Here is a 25574-nt window from a genome sequence, read left to right as displayed (position 1 = left end):
GAATTTCCCCTTTTGGGTTTTACAACTGTGAAATCTTATGTATTTATTTTTTTTACTATGATTTTGTTTTCCCCATTATAGCCCAACTGGGAGCAAGGCCCACTTTACATCCATATATTCTTTGAAAAGTATTAATTCGTCCCATATTTATTCTGAATTCTAATGCACATTTTAAGAAGCTCTGCTAGGTCTTAGATGCCCCTGACATAATTTTTTTCTAGGCAATTGTATTTTTCATTTAAGTTAGAAGCTGCTCCTCCCTCTGAAACCCAAAAATAAGCCAGCCATTGTTCCCTTATCACAAATACCACCCACTTCCCCAAAGTCTGAGTCAGTAGGCTTTGGAGTGTGCCCTGAAGGCCAATAAATATGGGCTATTTCAGATCAAGGCTGGGGGAATGGGGTCTGAAGTTAAGTTCCTCATGGAAATCTCTACCAGCAGTTTCCCTTCCCTTATTTTAATGGGGCTCCAGCTTTAGTGCCTCAGATGATGACAACTCTGAAAATATTGTCTGTAGTCTGAAGTGGTCTCTAGAATAAGGACTGTTTAAGTGAAGGCCGTATGCACAGTTACTGTTTGTAAAGCTAAACCACAAATAAACTTCTTAATGATTATTTATTTGTTTGGTGATACTGATCACAGTTGTCAGGCTAACTGCACCTCTGACCCTTCCTAGACTCTCTGAGGACAACCCCTAAGGCATTACGCTGTCACCTTTCTTGGATGAAATCATATTTTTCCATTCTCAAACTGGGCCCTGGCTGCAGTCTCCTGGTACTAACTATGATTACCTCAGCAGGTGTGACCTATGTTCCATACCTGTACTCTTGGAGCAGTGGCAGTGGTAACCAGTGACCAAACAGCCTTCTTGATGCAATTTATAATTTATTTAAACAAAAAAATTCAGAGATAATACATCTTAAAACAATAGACAGTTTACATGCTTGCCTGTCTTTCCTTAAAGTTTTGCCATTCTCTGGATCTGGGGAAAGATCCAACTCTTTCAGACTCCTCTGCACAGCGTCTCTCAATTAAGCTGCCCTCATGACAGATCCTGACAGTTAACCCCTCCTTCTTCCCCAAAAGGGTTTTTTAACAGTTTAGAGTACTGTACTTTTGATCTCTTTGTTTTCAGCATTGTCAGAAGAGCTGTGTCACTTCAGCCTGAGGCCTGGAAATATGCCATTGTCCAGTAATTGCCTCCCCAATTGTTTGTTTGGGGGTTGCTTATTAAGCACCATTGTGTTGCTTCCCTGCATGTTTTTCCAACAGTCCTATTTTGAGTTAGATCAATACATTCATACAGAGAATTATAATAACCATAGTTGTACAGTAACTTGCCCACACTGGCCAAATCATAGTGTTCATAAAAAATATTACATCTTAGTATTCATAGATAGCAATTGCACATTCGTCGCAAGAGTTTCTAAAAATATTGTCTTGGGTCCCAAGCCGCGGCCCCCTTGAAGTCAATGAAAACAGGAGCAGGCCTTTGAAACTTTTCTAGCCTGATTCTGCAAGGTACTAAGCATGCTCCACTGCCAGTAAAACTACTGGGACTGTAGGGCATTTATCAGACTTCAGAAGGTGCTCTTCATCTTGCCGAATCAAGCTCTCAGTGCTAAAATATGATTTATAAAAACCTTTGCTTTTCGATATATATTTGGAGTGTGATTCTGATCTTGCTTGCACTGGGGTAAATCAGGAGTATTTCTGATGTAGTCAGTGGACATCAGAATCAATCCCTCTATATGGATTTATAATACTTTCTTCAAAGAGTGAGGTGATTAATATGATAGATGTGTTTTTTTTAAGAATGATGATGACAGCCAATATACCTTAGTTCTCAAACTTCATTTATATAGTTTTCCACGCTGTACAGATAGGAAGACTTAATCCTAGTGAGAAATTTCTTAGCTTAAGAAATATCTTATTTCTCATTTGTTTCTGAAGTTATTTTTAAAATTTCTGGCAATATAGTAGAGGATATAGACAAGCTGTAGAAGAATACGACTTCTGTTGATTTTACACTCTCTTTCCTGAGACTGTTCTTACTAATAAAGGAGTTAATGAACAGATTTAGTGCAGTTAGGAGTCTACAGAAAACATCTTTTTACATCAGAAATATCTTGACAAGAACAATGCACTACTGCAGACATAAAATTAGCCGTTAGCAGTGTCTTTGTTTTTTAAAAAGATATGAATGGGGAGAGGGAGGAGACCTGAGCTCTACCCACTATTCATTGTTTGTTGCATTGCTTTGCTATTTGCACAATGAAGACTCCTTACAGGGAGGGACTGGTAAAGCTATGCTGCTACAACACAATATATCTATTTTGTTTTTACTAGCATTTCCCTCTGAATTTCCTGCTAAGCCCACCTTTTGCAGAGTGCTCTGCAGCTGTGTCGTACAAGGTTTGATATTAGTTATAAAAGAAAGAGTTGATGCTATATTAAAGATGAGCCAAAGAAATGGTATTTTAAACCAAAAATTTAGGTTTAGAATAGGGGTTGGCACTTAGACTGAGCCTGAATAAAGATTAGATGGATGGATGGTGCAGAAATTTTATCAGCTGTTATTACCAAATTTCATACCCTAATCATAGAAATGTAAAAAGATCCTGCAAAATTACCACTACTTTGAATGTTGGAAGTCTTGTGAAATCAGTTATTAGGATAAGTTTTCTGCTGTCTTGGACTGTGGCTGAACTAGATCCGGAAATAGGATATTTGCTATGTGGTGTAGCGGGTTTCTGTTTCTCTTGGAACCAAAACTGGTGGATGGTAATACCATACCAATACAGCACAAATTTAGAGGAGCATTTACAGAGGTTTACCATGGGATGGTCCCAGGGAAGTCTAATAAAATAAATGATCCTGAATACCATAAATAAAATTTAACAACCTAGAAGCTGTGCATTTCTTGTAGCCTTTACTTTTCTCTTTCTCTATCCTCATTTTCTTATTCCATGTCTGATTCATTCTGGCCATCTGCATGCCATTTTCTCTTTTCTTTCATCTTTTTTCTTTGAAAAGTAGCATCCCCTCATCATTTCCTCTCCTCTCCTATACACATAAACACTACTGTCTGGACCTGGCACTCTCCCATGTTATTCTCTTTCTCACCCTTACTCACCTACTTCTGAGCTCTCACATCTCTGCTTCAGTCTCACCTCTCTGTTACCATTGCTGCTATCTGCATTGTGTCTCAAGGTGCTTCTTCTTTCTCTTTCTCTAATACTAATTACTAGCATTTATATAGCACTCTACAAACATAGACAACAGTCCTGTAATTTAGATCTTGCAGGTGGACCTTTGCACTACTAAAGTCAATGGGGCTCCACGAAAGTGCAAATATTTTCCTGCCCTGATCCAGTTGCAGACTCAGGAGTATGCTTAATATTAGCAGTGACAACAGCATTGTGAGATGGCTAGTAGGTAAGTATTATCCCAGTATAAGAGAACATAAGTAGACCTGGACAAATAATGGATTTTTGGTTTGCTAGAAGTTCCAAAAAAAAGGATTTAAAAAAAGTTTTGTTTAATGTAAAATCAAAAATGAAAAATGTCAAAAAATGTTGGTGAATCAAAAAGTCAAAAAAGATTGAGTCAGGTCGAAATAAACCCAATTAGGAATGTTTCGATTTGGGGCATTTTGATGAAAGGTGGACGAGATTAACTAAATGATGGGGTCAGGGGAAGACGTGGCCTCCCTTATAACCTTTAGCCCAATGGCTAGGGAACTCATCCAGGATATAGGAGATTTGGGTTCAATTTCCCCCTCTTCTTTTCACATGGGTCTAACGAAGTGCAGAAGAATGCTCTACCACTTGACTTTAGAAGTTGGTCCAGTAAAAGATATTACCCCATCCACCTTGCTGCTCTATTAGACTATAGAGTCATTCTCACTTTCTTTCTCTGTCCCAATGACTATTGCCATTATGAATGACAATGAATAGTGATTGAGCCCAGGAAAGAGTATGATAATGACTCTAGCGCCTGATGGTCAGGGCACTCACGGAGGATGTGGGACACCCATATTCAGTTCCAGTGATGATTTATGAGCAGTGGAACAGCTTCAACAGGAGAGATTGAGAAAAAGCCATACCAAAATAGCTCATAGCCCAGTGGCTAGGGTACTCTGCTGTAATGTAGGAGACCCAAGTTTAAATCCCATCTCCACATGAAGGAGAAATTGAATCTGGATTTCCTACAATGCAAGTCAGTTTCCTAACCACTGGGCTAAAGATTACAAGGGTAGTCACCCTTCTCCCTGTTTTGCGAATCTAGTCCTCCTTTGCTTTTGTCCAAGTGCCTGAAATAGAAAGAAAAACATTTGAGTCAGGTTGAAATGAAACATTTCATTTTGACGTTTCTGAAACATTTCAATATTCTCAGTTTTGTCAAAACTATTCCGTGACCTCAACACAAATGCGTTAATTGTTTTGGGTTGACTGAAACTGCATTTTTACTCATGGAAAAAATTTCACCCAGGTCTAATCTTAATGTCACTTTCACTGCAAAGCATTACAGAGTGCCGTGCTAATTCTATTATGTCAACTCCAAATATACTTTCTCCTGATTCAGAAACAGTTGAGCATTCCTATTCACTTTGATGTAATGGCTGCCATTAGATTGATTCTCAATTTAACTTGATGTACAGACTTCTTATATAAAGAGTAAGTAATATAGAACAAGCATGACGTTGCAAAGACTTCATTATGCATGTTTATGTTTCATAATAGCACTGTGAGCTGCAGCACACTGGTATTACATGTCTCATATTAAACAATTTAAAATATTATATGCAAGCATTAAACCAAGATGTTAATTTTATTCTAAGATAATTAGAAATAATGACTGTTTTACCAACTTCCCTGTTATATAATCATTTTGGCTCATGCTGTGAAACTATTTTAAAAGCCTTAGTCTTAAAGGCATACAATTACTGTAAAATGCATATTTCAGTGTACTTTTATGGATAATGATCAAACCATGATATAGCCCTCACAACAGATACCTGAAGATATCTAATTTACATAGAGCTATAGAGCATCTGCCATCATACAAGTTGTAACTAATTGTACAGTAAAAAGAAGAACAGGAGTACTTGTGGCACCTTAGATTGTACAGTATATATTACCTCATCATATTCCAGAATGAGTGAGCTGTTATGAATAGTATTTTTTGAACAGTAAAACAATCTATATAAATATTTCAAGCACTTCCTTTTTAACGAATTCTTCGCAAGGTAATGAATATTATATTCAGAGTAACTAGGCCTAGATTTCAGTGGTTGGAGTGGAATTCTGCTGTCTTTTACATAACTGCAACCTCACTCAGTGCGGAAAACTGAGACCAGAATCTGATCCACGGTGTGCAAACTTTTCCTTCCTGTACTGTCAATAAACTGCAAATTCTGATTTGTAGTACCTCTGCAGGCTATTATATAGCGTTGCAGTCAGTATTGAGAAGAGAACGTGTTTTAGTTCCCTGTTACATGAATTAGGAAGGAGACCCGAGTGAATAATTTATTTATTTATGTATTTATTTGTTCAGTGGCTGAACTGAAAAATCTGGAAAAAAAAAGTCATTTCCTTTTGAACGCAAATTGATTTTTTTTGGTTTTTCTTGCCAAAATGAAAAACTGAAACAAATTCATTTGGGTCAAGTTCAATGTTTCAAGTTGTCATTTCTAAATGAAATGTGATTCAAAGTGACAGTTTCAAAACACAGTGGTTCTTTTTGAAATGAGACATTGAAACAGTTTGTTTTGAAAAACAAGTTTAGACAGAAAATGTCCTCATTTTTTTTTTTTTCAGCTCAAAGTGTATACCAGGGGTCGGCAACCTTTGGCACATGGCTCGCCAGGGTAAGCACCCTGGTGGGCCAGGCCAGTTTGTTTACCTGCCGCGTCCGTAGGTTCAGCCGATCGTGGCTCCCACTGGCTGCAGTTTGCCGTCCCAGGTCAATGGGGGCGGCAGGAAGCAGCGGCCAGCACATCCCTCGGCCCGTGCCGCTTCCCGCCGCCCCCATTGGCCCGGAGCGGTGAACCTCGGCCAGTGGGAGCCACGAGCGGCCAAACCTGTGGACGCAACAGGTAAACAAACCGGCCCGGCCCACCAGGGTACTTACCCTGTATACAATATAACTTTTGAAAGCCACATACCCCAATCCTATATTAGTTATTGCAATACAGGAACATATTGGCAACAAAGATGGTCAGAGCTCAAGGGCAGCCACTCCTTTTTCAGGATAAGGGTGGAAATATGTCTGCTGTAGGTGGTGTAATGGGGGGTAGTTGAGGCTGAGAAGGGGAACTGGAAGGTGGATTATAGATGAGAAACAGGGAAGTTGCATTATTTAAGTGGTTATTTCCTCGCTTTTATGGCTTGTTTTGATGGGATACATAGTCTAATCTTAACTCACAATTGACTATGTTCTCTCTGCTCTCTAATTCTAGACATGCCTGTAGTTCAGGGATTAAAGGAGGGAGCATGGGGGACAGCAGCTTCTTCTCCCCATTGACTCCAGACTATACATGTGTACAGAATTATTTATTACAGAACGTCAGTCAAAACTCTAAAGAGTCCTGTGGCACCTTATAGACTAACAGATGTATAGGAGCATGAGCTTTCGTGGGTGAATACCCACTTCTTCGGATGCATCCACCGAAGAAGTGGGTATTCACCCACGAAAGCTCATGCTCCTATACATCTGTTAGTCTATAAGGTGCCACAGGACTCTTTGCTGCTTTTACAGATCCAGACTAACACAGCTACCCCTTTGATACTTGCCAGTCAAAACTCTGACACTTCATCTTTTTAAAACTCAATCTTTGAAGGCTTTGGCAAACTCCTGAATTATTCTTTGTTGGGGTTTTCTTTTTCTAATATTCCTAAAACTTGTTGACCCTGCTGGACATATATCTAGAGCCCTTCATCAGTAGGCACCTAAATTGTATTTGAAGAAAAATAAATTGATCCTGTTCTTGTATTTTCAGGCAGGCAACACTCATTGTTTTAAATGAAAATGTTACCTTCACCAAAACTGCAGCATTAGGCCTGCTGTATTTTTTCAATGCTTTGTTTTTTATTTTATCCAAATAAAATTGCATATGAATATGATTTTGGAAAGGTTTTTATGTCTTAAAAATTTGGTTTTTATAGTTTGCAAAATTAAAAACTTAAATTACTACTCTGTACTTTTCACATCTTCATTTGAGGCAATGAAAGCCTCCTACTTCAATGTAAAACACAACCAGTATGAAGCAACATAGAATAATGTAAATCAAGCTTGAAAATACAGGGGCAACCTCTTCTCTTGAACTGAGATGAAGCTTCCCACATGGGAACATTATTTTATAACTTCCCACTTCAGGGCTTCTTGTTACACCATATGAAGTATCTTTTAGTAAAATTAGTAGCCACCATTAGAGTAGATCAGTCGCTGACCTGACAAGTATGGTAAGTCTATGACTTCAGTGATAATTTTGCTCAGTTATAGGACATTGGCAGTTCCAGCAATCTCACTGTAGGTGGTAAAATCCTTGCTTATATTTTGCTCAGATGATGTGTCAAAACAGTATTGGAGAAGCTTCTACTAGATGCCCAATGTGCATTTAGATCAGGTCAAAGCACCACAGACATGCTTCATTGTGAGATAGGTTCAGGAAAAATGCATTGAACAAAACTGTATGCTGTCTTCATTGATCTAAAATCCAGTGTTCAACACTGTGAGTAGAAATGGCCACTGGAAAATTCTAGGAAATTTTGGCTGGCCCACCAAATTTAACATCATATCTCAATTCTACAAAGACATGACTGGTCAAGTACTGTCAGATGGTGGTCTCTCTAATCAATTTAATGGGGGTGAAACAAGGTGTGCTGGCACCAGTCCTCTTTGATCTCTTCTTTGCAGCTGTTCTGAATTACGTAGTTAACAATCTTCAAAAGGGCATCTACGAAAGGCACAGAACTGGTGGAAAACTCTTCAGTCTCTGAAGGCTTATTGCAAAGACAAAAGTTCTCGAGGAACTCATATGTGAAGTTTTTTTTGTGAACAATTGCGAAAGTGACCTAACGCTTATCCTTGACAGGTTCTCAAAAGCAATTAAACAGTTTGGACTCACCATTAGTCTGGAAAAAAATGAAGTCGTCTTCCAAGCAGTCCCATCAACCACCATCATAGAGCAAACATCACCATTGATGGTACAAAATTAATGCACATCAATCACTTTACATACCTTGGCAGTACCATCTCAAGTGACAGTTCTTTGGATCAAGAAATATCAATTAGAATCTGAAAGGCAAGCCTAGCTTTTGGAAAACTTTGCTATAGGATACTCAACCGTATACCAACAAACTGTCAATAAAACTGATGTACAATTCAGCTGTCAGAGCATCTCTTTTATACAGATGTGAAACATGGATCGTTTACCCCAGACACATCAAACAACTTGAAAAATTTCACAAGTGTTCTCTTGGCTCTATTTTGAAGGTCCATAAGTGTCCAACATTGTCATCCTGGAAAGAACAAAACCAACCAGCATTGAGGCAATGATCAGCAAAGCTCAGCTTAGATGGACAGGTCATGTTATCAGAATGGGTGGTGATAGAGTCCCACAAAAAGTCCTCTGTGGTGAGCTGAAACTCGGAAAGCATAGGAAGGTTGGTCAACATAAACACTTGAAAGACACCCTTAAGCAGAATGTCAACTCGTGTGACATGGATATGGATAACCTTGAAGACACAGCCCAGGACAGAACTGAATGGAGAGCAACTATCAATAAAGAATATAAAGACTTTGGAAAAGACAGCCATGAAAAAACGACTGAAAAAAGGGCTAAGCACTATGTCAAATCTTCAACGGGAAGATGCCTACATATACATTCCTACATGCCTACTTATATTCCAGATATTCCAACATATATATTCCACATGCCTACATATATATTCCTATATGTGAGATGCTGTGATGTCATTTTTGGATATGATGGACAGGTGTACAATGTTGCTTATTATGGGTAAAATTTTCAAACATGCCTAAGTGACTTGGAAGACTTAGGATATGTCTACATGCATAGGCGCCAACTCCGTGGGTGCTCTGGCAATGGAGCACCCATGGAAAAAAACAGTGGGTGCTCAGCACCCACTGGCACCCCCACAGGTCAGTGCCTCTCCATCCCTCCCATTGCCTCCGCCTGTTGGCGGCCTGCCAATCAGTGCCTCCTCCTCCCTCCCAGCACCTCCCGCCCACCACAGATCAGCTGTTCTGTGGCATGCAGGAGGCGCTGGGGAGGAGGGGGAGGAAAGGGAATAGGAAGAGGTGTGGGAAGGGGGTGGAAACAGGTCGGGGGTGTATCCACGGGTGGGCCTGGGTGGGCTATGGCCCACCCACTTAGTATCCAACCAGGCCCACCCAAATCAGGGCAGGAGGCCCCTGAATCCACAGACTGAGACTCCCGACTCTGGCTCATTGTCCATCCACCCAGCCATGTCCCTCTCCTGCCAGCGCTGTGTGCTGTTGCCTCAGTCTCCAGCCCCAGTGCCTGGAGTGTGCCTCTTGGGAGCAGGGCTGGGTGGGACTAGCTGGAGACCAGGGCGGCAACAAAAGTTTTGCCGACATAAGTGGTAGTGTAGACATGGCCTAAGTCTCATTGACTTTCACTGGGATTTTGGCTCCTTAAGCACTTCTCAAAATTGTATCCTACATTCTTTTACATCAATGTAACTTCATTTCTCTGCTGCTAGCAAATTACTCCTACTTAGAGTCCCAAATTCAATTTGTCTCATAGACCTAGTAAGGCTGCCAGATCTGTCAATAAAATGAAATAAATGAAAAGGAAACAGTCTTTTATTACTATATTAATATATGGCATACAGAGATCTTGTTTCTGAACTCAGTTGAGTAAGCTTTTCTAACTACACCTCTACCCCGATATAACGCTGTCCTTGGGAGCCAAAACATCTTACCACGTTATAGGTGAAACCGCATTATATCGAACTTGCTTTGATCCGCCAGAGCGCGCAGCCCCGCCTCCCTGGAGCGCTGCTTTACCGCGTTATATCCGAATTCTTGTTATATCGGGTCGCATTATATTGGGGTAGAGGTGTATTTCATAGGTGGTATACGTTAGACAAACTATACCTATATGACGTCAAGTATCAGAGGGGTAGCCATGTTAGTCTGGATCTGTAAAAAGCAACAGAGAGTCCTGTGGTACCTTTAAGACTAACAGATGTATTGGAGCATAAGCTTTCGTGGGTGAATACCCACTTCGTCAGATGCATGTAATGGCTATTACATGCATCTGACGAAGTGGGTATTCACCTACGAAAGCTTATGCTCCAATACATCTGTTAGTCTTAAAGGTACCACAGGACTCTCTGTTGCTTTATATCTATATGAGTACATGAAAGGGGAATTAGAGACTAGGTAACTGAAAGTAACAAAATGGTTTCCCCTTAATTCTCTTCTGGAAAACTGACAAAACTGAATCTTAGAGAGACAAGGTAGGTGAGGTAATATTATTTATTAGACCCACTTCTGTTGGTGAGAGACAAGCTTTCAAGCTCTTCTTCAGGTCTGGGAAAGGTACTCCAAGCATCATAGCTAAATGCAAGGTTGTTTAGCATAAGTAGTAGTAGACACTGGATTTATGGTTTATTACAACAATCTGTAATGCACTAACTCCCTCTTTCTGTCATATAACTGCAGAGGTGTTAACAGGTCACTGTACCTTGAATGGTCCCTTAGAATATGTGCCAACTACTTGTGCTAAACAATCTGTTCCACCTTCCATTTAGCTATGACCCTCAGACTTGAAGAAGAGCTCTGTGTAAGCTCAAAAGCATGTCTTTCTCACCAACAGAAGTGTAAAAGATATTACCTCACCCATCTTGTCTGTCTAATGTCCTGGGACATGGCTACAACTACACAGCATAAAATTGATTCTTGTCCATGAATTGTAATAGTTGGGGAAAGAATCTAGACTGAGAAGTTAGGGGGACTTAGGTCAGATGAAGCAATTGGTGTGAGGCAGGGGGATCAAGTGAGTGGATGGGGTGGTCAATGTGATAGGGGCTGATGGAGCAGGAGAGAGTGAGGGTGTGACATTATTAACAAGCTATGACCGTACAGATCATTGTTGCAACCACTGTTATATATTTGCACCAAATATTGTACAAAGGTTGTCGTGTAAGGTGTCTATGGAAAGGTAATAATTTTCTGATTCTGATTATGCTATCTGTATGGGTGTATCATTTTGTAGTTGAAGTTATGAATATTGGCTATGTACTTGTATATCTAAGGCCTTGGCTACACTTGCGAGTTACAGCGCTGTAAAGCCACCCCCAGCGCTGTAACTCACTCCCCGTCCACACTGGCAAGGCATTTGCAGCGCTGTATCTCCGTGGCTGCAGTGCTGCATGTACTCCACCTCCCCAAGAGGAATAGCGCGTATTGCACCGCCGCTGCAGCGCTGTGGCGCTAGTGTGGCCACCCAATGCGTTGTGACTGCCTCCAGAAGTATTCGGCAGTATCCCACAATGCCTGTTCTAGCCACTCTGGTCATCAGTTCAAACTCTACTGCCCAGGCCTCAGGTAACCAACCATGTGACCCTCCCTTAAAATTCCCCGGGAATTTTAAAAATCCCCTTCCAGGTGACCATGCCTCCATGCGCCAAGCGAGCCCCAGCATGGAGCAATGGCGAGTTGCTGGACCTCATCAGTGTTTGGGGGGAGGAAGCTGTCCAGTCCCAGCTGCGCTCCAGCCGTAGGGAAGATATCAAAGGACATGATGGCAAGGGGCCATGACTGGGACGCCCTGCAGTGCAGGATTAAAGTGAAGGAGCTGCGGAGTGCCTACCACAAACCCCGTGACGCAAACGGCCGCTCGGGTGCTCCGCCCGCGACCTGCCGATTCTACAAAGAGCTGGATGCGATACTTGGGCTTAACCCCACCTCCACTCCGAGTACCACCATGGACACTTCAGAGCCGGGGTGGGAGGAGGAGGAGGAAGAAAATGAGAGTGAGGGTGGTGGGGCAGATGGAGACATCCCGGAATCCCTGGAGGCATGCAGCCAGGAGCTCTTCTCGAGCCAGGAGGAAGGTAGCCAGTCGCAGCAGCCGGCACTTGGTGGAGGACAAACAAAAGAGCAGGTTCCCGGTAAGCGGGTTTTTTTTCGGGAAGGAGTTTTTTCGGTGCGGGCTCTTTGTGAGAGGAGGGTTAGGCATACATGCCTAGATGCGGAATAGTGCATTGATGTGGTTTATCACATCGCGGTAATCAGCCTCGGTAATCTCTTCGAATGGTTCATCCAGAACGTGTGCAATGCGCTTGTGCAGGTTTATCGGGAGAGCCACCGTGATCCTTGTCCCAGCCAGGCTAACGTGTCCGCGCCACTGTGCCGCGAGGGGCGGGGGGACCATTGCTGCACACAGGCAAGCTGCATATGGGCCAGGGCAGAAGCCGCATTGCAGTAGAAGACCCTCCCTTGCTTCCCAGGTCACCCTCAGCAGCGAGATATCATCCAGGACGAACTCCTGTGGAAAATGTTGGGACAGTGTTCAGTGTAGGTGCCCACTGCATCTGTTGGCTCTCCCCAACGCACAGAAACTCAGAGGACAGTACAGCCCTGAAACAATCAGTCCCCCTTACTCACCATTTTGAGGCTCCCTAGGGTTATGTGTGCTCTGTTTCGGACGGGAAAATTATGCTATTGTGTAGACCCTGTGTGTTTTCTACTCCTTAAGTGCGGGGGAATCATTACTCTGTCTGGTATAAACAATGCTGCCTCTGTTAAATGTTGCATTTTGCCTATACAGCTGCAACAACCTTAAGACCTCAACCGTCCCTCTTATCGCCTGCTCAGAGACTGCAAAGACCCAGGAAGAGGCCGCAAAAAAGCAAAGAAGACATGCTGCAAGAAGTGATGCGGCAATCTATTAAAGAGAATGAAAAAGCACAGAACTGGAGGGAGAGAGAAAGCAGTATCTGCCTGGAAAACACAGCACACCGGCGGCAAAGCACGGAGCACCGACAGCAAAGCATGGATTGGCTCATAAGCATCCTGGAGCGCCAAGCAGACTCTATCCAGGAGCTTGTAGCCATGCAGAAGGAGCAGTACCGCAAACGTAAATGTCCCCCTCCCCCCTCAGCCGTTGTCCCAAAACTCTTTCCCTTGTGCCCCACTATTACCTCCAACGCACTTTCCCCAACTTCCGGGTTTTTCACGCCACCAGCTGCCTCCAATACCAGTATCTTCACCACCCAGCCCTGAAAATCACGACCCTTACCGTCTGCACTCAACCCCCATCACCATGCAGTATAGCTATCCTGAAGTGCAGCACTCACTGCACAGCACACCAGACAGGACATACGCGAATCTGGGATTGTACCATTCCCCACTCCACCCCCTGGCCCTTTCTGATTCCCAAGCAGTTGGGTTTCTTTTCAATAAATAAATTTTCTTTTCAATAAATGGATTTTTTGGCTTTGAAAACATTCTTTATTAATGCATAAAGTAAAAGATTCCTTAGCCCAGGAAATAAACAGGCACTGCAAGTCTGCTTAGCAAACACTGATTCCTAAAGATTGAAACTACTGCACTTCACTCCCGTGCACGGCACCAGATATCACTGTGGTTTTCAGCCTCAAATTGCTCCCTCAAGGCATCCCTAACCCTTGCAACCACAGGCTGGGCCTCTGTAATAGCCCTGCTCTCTGGCTGTGCAAATTCAGCCTCCAGGTGTTCAAGCTCGGAGGTCCATGCCTGAGTGAAGCTTTCACCCTTCCCTTCACAAATATTATGGAGGGTACAGCACGCGGATATAACCGCGGGGATGCTGTGTTCGGCCAAGTCCAGCTTCCCATACAGAGATCGCCAGCGGGCCTTTAAACGGCCAAAGGCACACTCCACAGTCATTCGGCACCGGCTCAGCCTGTATTTGAACCGTTCCTTGCTGCTGTCAAGGCTCCCTGTGTAGGGTTTCATGAGCCACGGCATTAATGGGTAAGCGGGGTCTCCAAGGATCACAATGGGCATTTCAACTTCCCCTACTGTGATCTTCCGCTCTGAGGAAAAAAGTCCCGGCCTGCATCTTCCTGAACAGCCAATGTTCTGAAAGATGCGTGGGTCATGCACCTTTCCTGGCCAGCCTGTGTTAATGTCAATGAAACGCCCACAGTAATCCACAAGCGCCTGGAGAACCATAAAGAAATACCCCTTCTGATTAACGTACTCGGATGGTAGGTGGGGTGGTACCAGAATAGGAATGTGTGTCCCATCTATCGCCCTCCACAGTTAGGGAAACCCATTTGTGCAAAGCCATCCACTATGTCCTGCACATTACCCAGAGTCACGGTTCTTCTGAGTAGGATGCGATTAATGGCCTTGCAAACTTGCATCAACACGATTCCAACGGTCGACTTTCCCACTGCAAACTGGTTTGCGACTGACCGGTAGCTGTCTGGAGTTGCCAGCTTCCAGATTGCAATAGTCACCCGCTTCTCCACTGGCAGGGTAGCTCTCAATCTCGTGTGTTTGCACCACAGGCTGGGGGCGAGCTCCTCACACAGTCCCGTAAAAGTGGCTTTTCTCATCCGAAAGTTCTGCAGCCACTGCTCATCATCCCAGACTTCCATGACGATGTGATCCCACCAGTCAGTGCTTGTTTCCCGAGCCCAAAAGCGGCGTTCCACGGTGGTGAGCATGTCCGTGAATGCAAAAAGCAATTTCGTGTCATACGCGTTACGCGGCTCGATAGCATCGTTGGACTCCTCACTCTCACTGTCACTTTGGATCTTAAGGAATAGTTCGACAGCCAAATGTGACGTGCTGGCTAGATAAGTCAGCATACGCCTCAGCAGTTCGGGCTCCATTTCCCACAGACAGATCGCGCTGCACAGAAACTGTTGAAAGATGGTGCCAAAGGTGGATGGAAACAAAGGGATTTCTGGGATGCAAAGCAATGCATCACAGGGCATTGGGACAAGACCCAGAATCCCCCACACCCATGCCCCCTTCCCACAACCCACGGCGCCAGAATGGGAAGAGGTGCTCTGTGGGATAGCTGCCCATAATGCACTGCTCCCAATGGCACTGCAATTGCCGCAAATGTGGCCACGACAGTGCGCTGGCAGCTGTCAATGTGGACAGACTGCAGCGCTTTCCCTACTCAGCTGTACGAAGACAGGTTTAACTCACAGCACTGTACAGCTGCAAGCGTAGCCAAGGCTAAGTTTCTTGAGAAAGGAATTTGCAAGTTAAGTGCCCAGTCAAGAAACACTTAACTGACAATAGACCTTGGGAGACTCCAATCCACATGAGCAGTCTTCCTGGGGACATTCAAGATAGCATGTGGCCAATGGCTGCCACCTGTAAAGAACTAAGTCATGCATGGACATGTGACTTGCCCATATGACTCCAAACTCCACTTTGTGGTAATTTTCCACAGTAAGAACAAAGAGGTGTTCTTACACCTGGAAGAGACTAGAAAAGGCAGCTGCCTCATTTCCAACTTGTCTTCAATCCTGCTTCTTACCTCTGGAAGGACATTGCTATGAACTGAAGCTCTGAACAAAGGAATGAATGACCCATCCCAGCTGTGGATATACTCCAGAGACTTGATTTAAATCTGCAGTTTATTCCATCACTGCTGCAAGCCTGAACCAAGAACTTTGCCATTACTGTATGTAATTGATTCCATTTTACCAATTCTAGATCTCATCTATATCTTTTTTCTTTTATGAATAAACCTTTAGATTTTAGATTCTAAAGGATTGGCAACAGCGTGATTTGTGGTTAAGATCTGATTTGTATATTGACCCGGGTCTGAGGCTTGGTCCTTTGGGATCGGGAGAACCTTTTTCTTTTACTGGGGTATTGGTTTTCATAACCATTCGTCCCCATAATGAGTGGAACTGGTGGTGATATTGGGAAACTGGCGTGTATAAGGGAATTGCTTGTGTGACTTCTGGTTAGCCAGTGGGGCAAAACCGAAGCCATCTCTGTTTAGCTGGTTTGGTTTGCCTTATTAGTGAAGGAACTCCAGCTTTGGGCTGTAACTGCCCTGCTTTAAGCAATTTGTCCTGAATTGGCACTCTCAGTTGGGTCCCACCAAAGCCAGCATCATTACAGAGGGTCGGGGAGGAGGATGGAGCAACTGCTGAGCAGTGGAGGGGCAATAGGAATGTTGGGTGGTACAGCAGCTGGGAGGCTTTAGATTGGACGCAACTGCAGTTATTAGAATGTGACACTTCAGGTGTTCACCTTGAAGATTTTGACCAGGATGTGTGCTCTGCTCACCTAATTGTCAAAATGTGAGTTTCCTGATTCACTGCTGTGACTTCAGAGACTGCAGATTTCTAGTTCCTAAAATACGCTCCCTAGAAATTGTTCTGCAGAGTCTAACATGCAGCCCAAAGGATGTCAACCTGGCTCCTTAGTTTTATTACTGCACAAATAGCTTGTCATGGACTGTTGTAGCTAGAAGCTTCATACCTCAACCCTGAAGACTTGGACTTTTATTAATTATAATTATTGACATTTATTTAGTAATGCCAAAACATATAATGCACTAAGTTATTTGTGCTTGCTTTGCTTGATCCTGCTTCCACTGTAGTTAACACAAGTTTTACCAGCCATTTCAGTGGGAGTAACTGTATGTATATGGGCACTGGAATTTGCAAGATTTGGATGAAAATAAGACACTTACCTTTCCAGTACCTTATAAGGAGCCCAATCCTTCAAACACTGAGCATGCTCAATTCTTTTTTATGTCAATGAGTGACAGGTGTTTGGCAAGTCACAAGGAGGTAGTCATCAGCTTGCAAGATCCAGCCCTGCAAGTCAAAGCATTCCTAGGAACATAAAAAGCCTTTATGGTTAGATTATTTATCTAGATTTCTATAAATGCTAAAAGGTCTCTTAATTACATGCTCTTCACTCCCCTGGTATAGTTAAAATACATTCTAAGTGCAACTGTACAATTTAAGATGATGAAACACCAGTGAGCCAGGAAACAAACCCCATAGTCAGCTGACCGAGGAAAAAGCTAGGCTTTGCAGTGTGCTCTGAAGATCATCAGATTTGGGCTATTTTAGGCTAGGGAGCAGTCAGTTTCCCCTTGATTTATATCAAAAGGGCTCCAGTTCAACCACTTCTGCTGATCGCTACTATGACAGTATGGCATAGAGAGATGATCTAATGGGTAGGCATATCCTAAGTCTTGTATGGCTTTAAAAGTTAAAACCAGAACCTGACATTTGCAAGCCGCTGTTACACATTGCAGAGCATTTTTTTAAAAATATTCTTGTGGTACGCTAAGGAAATCAATGGGAGGATTACTAATGGAATAAAGTAATAGCACAAGCAAGGGTGATGTAATATAATCCTTAATTAAGAAATAGAATAGAAATATATAATTTCTTAATGTAAGAAATATAATACAATCCTAAATTACTAAACTGATTAAATAAATCTAGTTGAGTTTCCAAGGCTGGTATATTTCATCATCAGTATATAGCTTGTTGTCTAGCATCTTATGCACTTATCTTTACCGCCTCAGCAACAAGAATTTCTGCTTCAAATCCATGTTTTCGTAGGCTGAAACTTGGCAGGAACACATTCCAAAGAAAATACTACAGGGCAAGATTCAACTTGTGCTGCTAGCATTTACAGTTTTCATTGAGGTTCATGTCCTTTAGTACTGTCTTGATTTTTTTGGTGAATATCATAACTAGGGCCCTACCAAATTCACGGCCATAAAAAACATGTCATGGACTGTGAAATCTGGTCTTTTCACAGATTTCACGGGGAGACCAGCATTTCTTAAACTGGGGGTCCTGACCCAAAAGGGAGTTGCAGAGGGGAGAGGGGTCGCAAGGTTATTTTAGTGGGGTTGCAATATTGCCACCCTTACTTCTGTGCTGCCTTCATAGCTGGGTGGCTGGAGAGCAGCAGCAGCTGTTGTCCAGGTGCCCAGCTCTGCAGGCGGCACCCCGCCAGCAGCAGCATAGAAGTAAGGGTTGCCATACCATACCATGCCATTCTTACTTCTGTGCTGCTGCCTTTAGATCTGGGCAGCCAGAGAGTGTCAGCTGCTGACAGAGGACCCAGTCCTTACTTCTGCACTGCCACCAGCAGCAACCCAGAAGTAAGGGTAGCAGTACCGCAACCCCCCCTACAATAACCTTGCGACCACCCCACAACTCCTTTTTGGGTCAGGACCCCTATAATTACAACACTGTGAAATTTCAGATTTAAATAGCTGAAATCATGAAATTTACTATTTCTAAAATCCTATGATGGTGTGTGACACTCTGTACTTTGGGGGAACACCCTCCACCCCCATGTTCATCCTTGTAAAATGATTGTGTGGTATCCAATGCAAAGTTTGTCATGTTGGGTGTCTTTGGAAGGCTCATGATGCGCTGAGCATGGTTGTTATAGTAATTGTCACAGTAATGTTACAGTAATGTTATAGGTTATAATTTCATGTATATAGTTATGAGTCTGAAAATGTATCCTCATGGCTTAAAGCAAGCCCAGGCAAAAACTCTCCAAGAGCAGAGGGGCAGTTCACACCTCATCAGGGCAGGTATGGAACAAACCCAACCCAGCCTCACAGGAACAAAGGACGCTGGCCTAGGCAGCAACAAAAGAATCTGTTAGACTCTTGAGGGAGTCACCCTCCTTCCTTTGGTCAGTTTGGAACTGCAACGAGGTAATGCTCACCTGACTCTGAAGGGGGGATCAAAGCCAAGAGAGAAGAAAGTACATGATAAAAGGGAGAGACATTTGCCATGCTCTCTCTCTCTTCCACCTACGTCTACAGACATCATACCAAGCGACTGAAGCGCTGATCAAAGGGGAGAGTCTGGCTGAAGAGTAACCAGCCAGCCTGTGGTGAGAAGGCTGTTTGTAAGGACATCTAAGTTTGTAAAGACATTGAAAGTGTTAAGATCAGCTTAAAATGTGTTTTGCTTCTATTTCATTGGACCAAATCTGACTTGTTGTGCTTTGACTTATAATCACTTAAAATGTATCTTTATAGTTAATAAATCTGTTTGTTTATTCTACCTGAACCAGTGCATTTGGTTTGAAGTGTGTCAGAGGCTCCCCCTTGGGAAAACAAGCCTGGTACATATCAGTTTCTTTGTTAAATTGATGAACTCATATAAGCTTTCAGCGTCCAGAGGGCATAACTGGACACGGCAAGACTGAGGTTCCTAGGATTGTGTCTGGGACCCAAGATATTGGCTAGTGTCATTCAGTTGCAAATAGCTGGGAGCAGCTTACATGCCAGAGGCTGTGCATGAACAGCCCAGGAGTGGGGGTTCTCACAGCAGAACAGGGTAAGGCTGGTTCCCAGAGTCAAGGATTGGAGTGACCTAGCAGATCACTGGTCCAGATAATACCAGAGAGGAACGTCATACTGTGAAATTGACCAAAATGGACCGTGAATTTGGTAGGGCCCTAATCATAACTTTACAATGTACAGTACACCCAAAGATGTCCTGTTGCCAGCCCAAAAATTTTCTGACACATTTTCTGACAGAAGGCGGATGAAAGTGAAATATTTTCCTTCAATTCTTTTGCACTCACAGAAGTTTGAGTGGGGAGGTGGGGGAGAGGGGTTCAGTAAAAGCCGTAACAAATCCTCAGTTTGGAAATAGCTGCCTTGTGCTCTCTCTCTTCCTCAATATACTGTTTCCCCTCATATCCCACCATGTAGGAAGCTGAACTGCTATACAAGATCATTCCAAAGGTCACCTTAAATACTGCTGTACACTACTCCAACTTCTATTTCATTGTGTTATTAATAACTGATGCAAACACTCTGGTTGACAGACATGGTAACTATACCCACGTTTACTTTCAAATATTTAGGTTATAAAATAGCTAACAAACATAGTTCATATACAGTAGAAGCCTTTGAGTTATTTCAGGAAGGAGTTTGAAAAAAGGGGGGAAAACAAAAATAAATCAGACCATCAGAGATTAGATATAATAATTAGTGCAAAGTCACAGCTTATGAAAGAGACGTAGTTCTGTAGCAGTAACCAACTAATGCCAAATTTATTATTAAAACTAATCCACCAGGTTATGCCAATTGAAATGTCATTGACTTATGAGGGAAAACATGAGTAAATACAAGCTTATGATAGATCACCCAGCACATAAGGTCATTAAAAAGTTATGTTTTTGCTCGAATCATAACCCCCTCCCCAGTAAATATAGAGGCAAAGCTCCACCCAAACCCAGATTCATGAAGTTTTCTTAATAGTGTGTTTTTGCCCAACTGTTACATAAAACCCAATTGCAGAGCTGTGAGGGTGTTGTAGGCCTCAATATAATTTGCCACTAAGATTAATCTCTTGAATATCTTGGCTACAGATTAAATACAGAAGCTACTTTACAACTGTTACCAACTTGTGCATCATGTCCTCATTATGCAACAGTGTACATATTACCATTAGCTTGAATGTAGTTTTATTAGATTTTGTGAGATGTTCATTAATACTCGGTATTTTATGTGTTCAAAGTGCTTTACGGATACTCATTAACAAAATGTTACATATAAGTAATACCCAAACCATTACATATTGTGTGCTTGACTATGAAATTTATTATTCTGGATTTATAGGAGTGTATCTCTACTGAAGTCAATACAAGATATTCCGGTTTTAGACCAGTGTAACAGTTCACACTGACCATTTTAGCTATTATAGTTCTCATTACATTATCCTGGTTCTTGTTTAAGGAAATATAAAATATTACTCCTGTACCAGGGTTTTTTTGGGATTCACATTGGCCACGTTTTCACATCTTAATCAGTGATATAATTACCTCTATGCATTAGGATTTGATTCACCCTGGGGTTTGCTATTTGCATGCTCTCTCAGGCTTTGGGGCAGCTGCTTGAGAGTGAGGACATGCCCATGGAGAATGGAGGCGGTAATATTGCCTTTGTCCGCTGACTATAGGAAGTGGTTTTAAGTTCTGGCCAGGCTCCATAGCAACCTCACAAGTAGGAGTTCCATAGGAGATGTGGTGAACCCAATGTCTACACTACAAACTTATGTTGGCTCAAGTTATGTCGGCATACAGCCGCCACAGTTAGTATGCTGCTTGTGCGCATGCACACTTGGCTCCTTGGGTTGGCAGTGCATGTACTCACCAGGTATGCTTGTATCGATGCAGAAAGTGGTGATCCATGGGTAGGTATCCCACTCTACAACTCACCTCCATCCAGTGGACTGTCTTTTGGAAGTTTTGGCAATGCATGGTGGGGCTGAAATGAGTTGTGCAGGGATGACTGGGCGCATGGGGTCAACTTCCCAGTTTGCAACTGTCTCCATCTTATAATGTTACTGTATCCCATGATTTTCACACCTTTTTTTTCAAAATCCCACAAATGTTTATGCCTTTGTCTCTATCCACCATCTCTGACAGAAGCATGGAGGCTGCACAGCTTTTCACTGTTGTCATAAGTGTTGCAAACACAGGGTGCATGATCCTGAAGTACTGCAGAGCCACAGGAAGAACTGATTGAGTGGGGTATATGACGATTCCTTGGAGGGCAGACTGTGGTGGGACACAGCAAGAACCAATTCAAGGTTATTGGTGGCATTCATAGAGTAGCTGCTGATGGTGGAGTGCTGCTTCTGGGCCTGAGAAACAAACACTGACTGGTGGGATCTTATCATAATGCAGGTTTGGGATGATGAGCTGTGGCTGAAGAACTTTCAGATGCCAAGGCCACATTCCTGGATCAGTGTGCTCAGCTCACCCCAGCTCTCCAGCATAGGGACACCAAATTGAGAGCTGCACTGACAATGGAGAGGTGAGTGGTGATCGCATTGTGGAAACTTGCAATGCTAGATTGTTACCAGTCAGTCAGGAATCAATTTGGAGTTGGGAAATGCACTGTGGGGGCCACTGTGATGCGAGTATGCAGGGCCATTAATATATGGAGATATACCTATCTCATAGAACTGGAAGGGACCCTGAAAGGTCATTAAGTCCAGCCCCCGCCTTCACTAGCAGGACCAAGTACTGATTTTTGCCCCAGATCCCTAAGTGGCCCTCTCAAGGATTGAACTCACAACCCATTAATTGCCTTCTGCTACGCAGGACTGTGACTCTTGGCAATGTGCAGGACATAGTGGATGGGTTTGCAGCAATGGGGTTCCTGAACTGTGGTGGAGCAATAGGTTGCACTTATCCCTATTTTGGCACCAGACCACTTTGCCACCGAGTACATCATCAGAAAGGACTACTTTTCTATGGTAATGCAAGCATTGGTGCACCACCAGGGATGTTTCACTGACTCAGTGTAGGCTGGTCAGGGAAAATACATCATGTTTGCATCTTTAAAGAACACAGGACTGTTCAGAAAACTACAAGCAGGGACTTTCTTTCCCAACTGGTGGATTACCATTGGGAATATTGAAATGCCGGTAATGATCCTGGGGGACCCAGCCTACCCCTTGCTCCCTGCACTCATGAAGCCTTCCCCCGCCACCTTAGCAGCCCCAAGGAATGATTCAACTATTGGCTCAGTAGGTGCAGAATGACAGCTTAATGTGTATTGGTGGTTTGAAGGGTCGCTGATATTGTTTATTCACAAGATTGGACCCCAGTGGGAAAAATATCCTAATCGTTGTAGCTGCCTGCTGTGTCCTGCATAATATCTGTGAAGCAAAGTGGGAAAAGTTGCTGCCGGGCTGGAGGGCAGAGGTGGAGTGGCTGTCTGCTGAATTTGAATAGCCAGACACAAGGGCTATTAGACGAGCGTAACGCGGTGCTATATGGCTCAGGGAGGCTTTGAAAGACCATTTTGACAATGAGCTGGAATAGTGTGTGTTGTTGTAGCGGCCTTTTGTGTTCTGATAGGAATTATGTGGTGATTGCTGTACATGTAGGAATATAACCTTGTCAATACTCCTATTAATTTTGTAGGTGAATGATCCTAGGAGTTGTGTGACACTGCAGTAACGGCTAATTGGTTGCTTTCAGCTGCTGAGCACTCTGCAGCATATGCTGTGAACTAAGGCCTTGTCTACACTACGAGAGTAGTTCGAATTTACTTGCATCGAATTTTTGGAATCGATATTGCAAAGTCGAACGTCTGTGTCCACACTAAGGACAGTAATTCGACTTTGTGAGTCCACACTAACGGTGAAAGCGTCGACATTCGAAGCAGTGCACTGTGGTCAGCTATCCCACAGTTCCCGCAGTCCCCTCTGCCCATTGGAATTCTGGGTGTAGCCGGCAATGCCTTCTGGGTAACAAAATGTGTCGAGGGTGCTTTTGGGTAACTGTCGTCATCCGTCCATCACTCCCGCCCTCCCTCCCTGAAAGCGCCGGCGGGAAATCAGTTCGCGCACTTTTCCAGTCATTGACAGCGCGGATGCCACAGCACTGCGAGCATGGAGCACGCTGCGACCATCGCTGCAGTTGTGGCCGCTCTCAACGCCTCGCAGCTTATCATACACCTTTCCCTGAGGCAGATGCAGAAAAGTCAGGCGAGGAGGCTACGGCACCGCGGTGATGTCCTGAAGTCTGAGAGTAGCACAGACCTCTCAGAAAGCAGGGGACCCAGCGCCGAGGACATCACGATGGCAATGGGTCATGTTGATGCCGTGGAACGGCGATTCTGGGCACGGGAAACAAGCACTGAGTGGTGGGACCGCATAGTGCTGCAGGTCTGGGATGAATCCCAGTGGCTGCGAAACTTTCGCATGCGGAAGGGAACTTTCCTGGAACTTTGTGAGTTGCTGTCCCCTGCCCTGAAGCGCAATGACACCCGGTTGCGAGCTGCACTGAGTGTACAGAAGCGAGTGGCCATAGCCCTCTGGAAGCTTGCAACGCCAGACAGCTACCGGTCAGTCGCGAACCAGTTCGGGGTGGGCAAATCTACCGTGGGGGTTGTTGTGATGCAAGTAGCCAAGGCAATCGTTGATGTACTGCTGCCAAAGGTAGTGACCCTGGGAAACGTGGAGGCGATCATAGATGGCTTCGCAGCGATGGGATTCCCAAACTGCGGTGGGGCCATAGATGGAACTCACATCCCTATCCTGGCACCGGACCACCAGGCCAGCCAGTACATTAACAGAAAGGGCTACTTTTCCATGGTGCTGCAAGCACTGGTGGACCACAGGGGACGTTTTACCAACATCAATGTCGGATGGCCGGGCAAGGTTCATGACGCTCGTGTTTTCAGGAACTCTGGTCTGTTTAGACGGCTGCAGCAAGGTATTTACTTCCCGGACCACAAAATAACTGTTGGGGATGTGGAGATGCCTATAGTCATCCTCGGGGACCCAGCCTACCCGCTAATGCCCTGGCTCATGAAGCCCTATACTGGCGCCCTGGACACTGAAAAAGAACTCTTCAACTACCGGCTGAGCAAGTGCAGAATGGTGGTGGAGTGTGCTTTTGGCCGTCTCAAGGGGAGATGGAGAAGCTTGATGACTCGCTGTGATCTCAGCGAAACCAATATCCCCATTGTTATAGCAGCTTGCTGTGTGCTCCACAATCTCTGTGAGAGCAAGGGGGAGACCTTTATGGCGGGGTGGGAGGTTGATGAAAATAGCCTGGCTGCTGATTACGCTCAGCCAGACAGCCGGGCGATTAGAAGAGACCTGCGGGAAGCGCTGTGCATCCGGGAGGCTTTGAAAGCAAAGTTCCTGAGTGAGCAGGGTAACCTGTGACTTTTAAGTTTGTGTACAGAGAAGCTGAACCTGCCCCCGTTTCTTTACCCAGTTAATGTTGACTATCCTACCCAGTTACATACCCCCTTCACCCCCTTCCAACACACGTTTCGAAATAAAAATAGTTCTACTTTGTTAATGCACACCGTTTTTTTTAATACTGTTTTCGCGGGAATTTTTTAAAACTGGGACGCAGACTGTGGTGCGGAGCGGGTGTAGTGTAGTGACGCGAATGAAGCTTCTAAACTCAAGGATTGACGGGCTCCGCTGCGGTGGGATGGTTGTTTCAACGGAGCCTGTCACCCCTCCTGATCGGGACTGTGTGTATGGGGGGGCTATGTGACTTTGTGGCAGGGGGAGGACGATTACAGATCCCCTGCTGCATGGCTCTGTGATCCTGCATAAGGACTGCCGCTTAAGATCTGTAACTGCCCTCCCCCGCCACAAAGTCACAGAGCAACCCACCCCCCACCACATAACATGAAAACAACCTCCCAGACTAACCAGGGTAACTAGTCACTGCATCACTGCACTGTGTATGTGCCCTGCTGCTGTGCCTGCCCCCGCCTATGTACCCTGCCAAAGGTGACTGTCCTGTCCAATTACCAACCCCCTTTCCCCTCCTCCTCCAAAAGAACATGATTGAAACAGTAGTTAACATGAACGTATTTTTTATTATCAACTACACATGGAACTGGGAGGTGAAACTTGGACGGGGGCTTGTGTCAGGCGGGAAGGAAAGAACTTTTCAAGTTTTGGGGAATGAGAGCCTTCTGCTACTAGAGCTCTCTGCAGGGGTGGAGTGAGAGTTAGCAGGGACTCTGCCGCCTCTCCTTCTTTGCACTTTG

This window comes from Trachemys scripta, chromosome 1 (genome assembly GCF_013100865.1).
Source record: "Trachemys scripta elegans isolate TJP31775 chromosome 1, CAS_Tse_1.0, whole genome shotgun sequence".
NCBI classification, from domain to species: Eukaryota; Metazoa; Chordata; order Testudines; family Emydidae; genus Trachemys; species Trachemys scripta.
The sequence above is the reverse complement of the archived record's forward strand: the minus strand, read 5'-3'. Positions refer to the sequence as shown.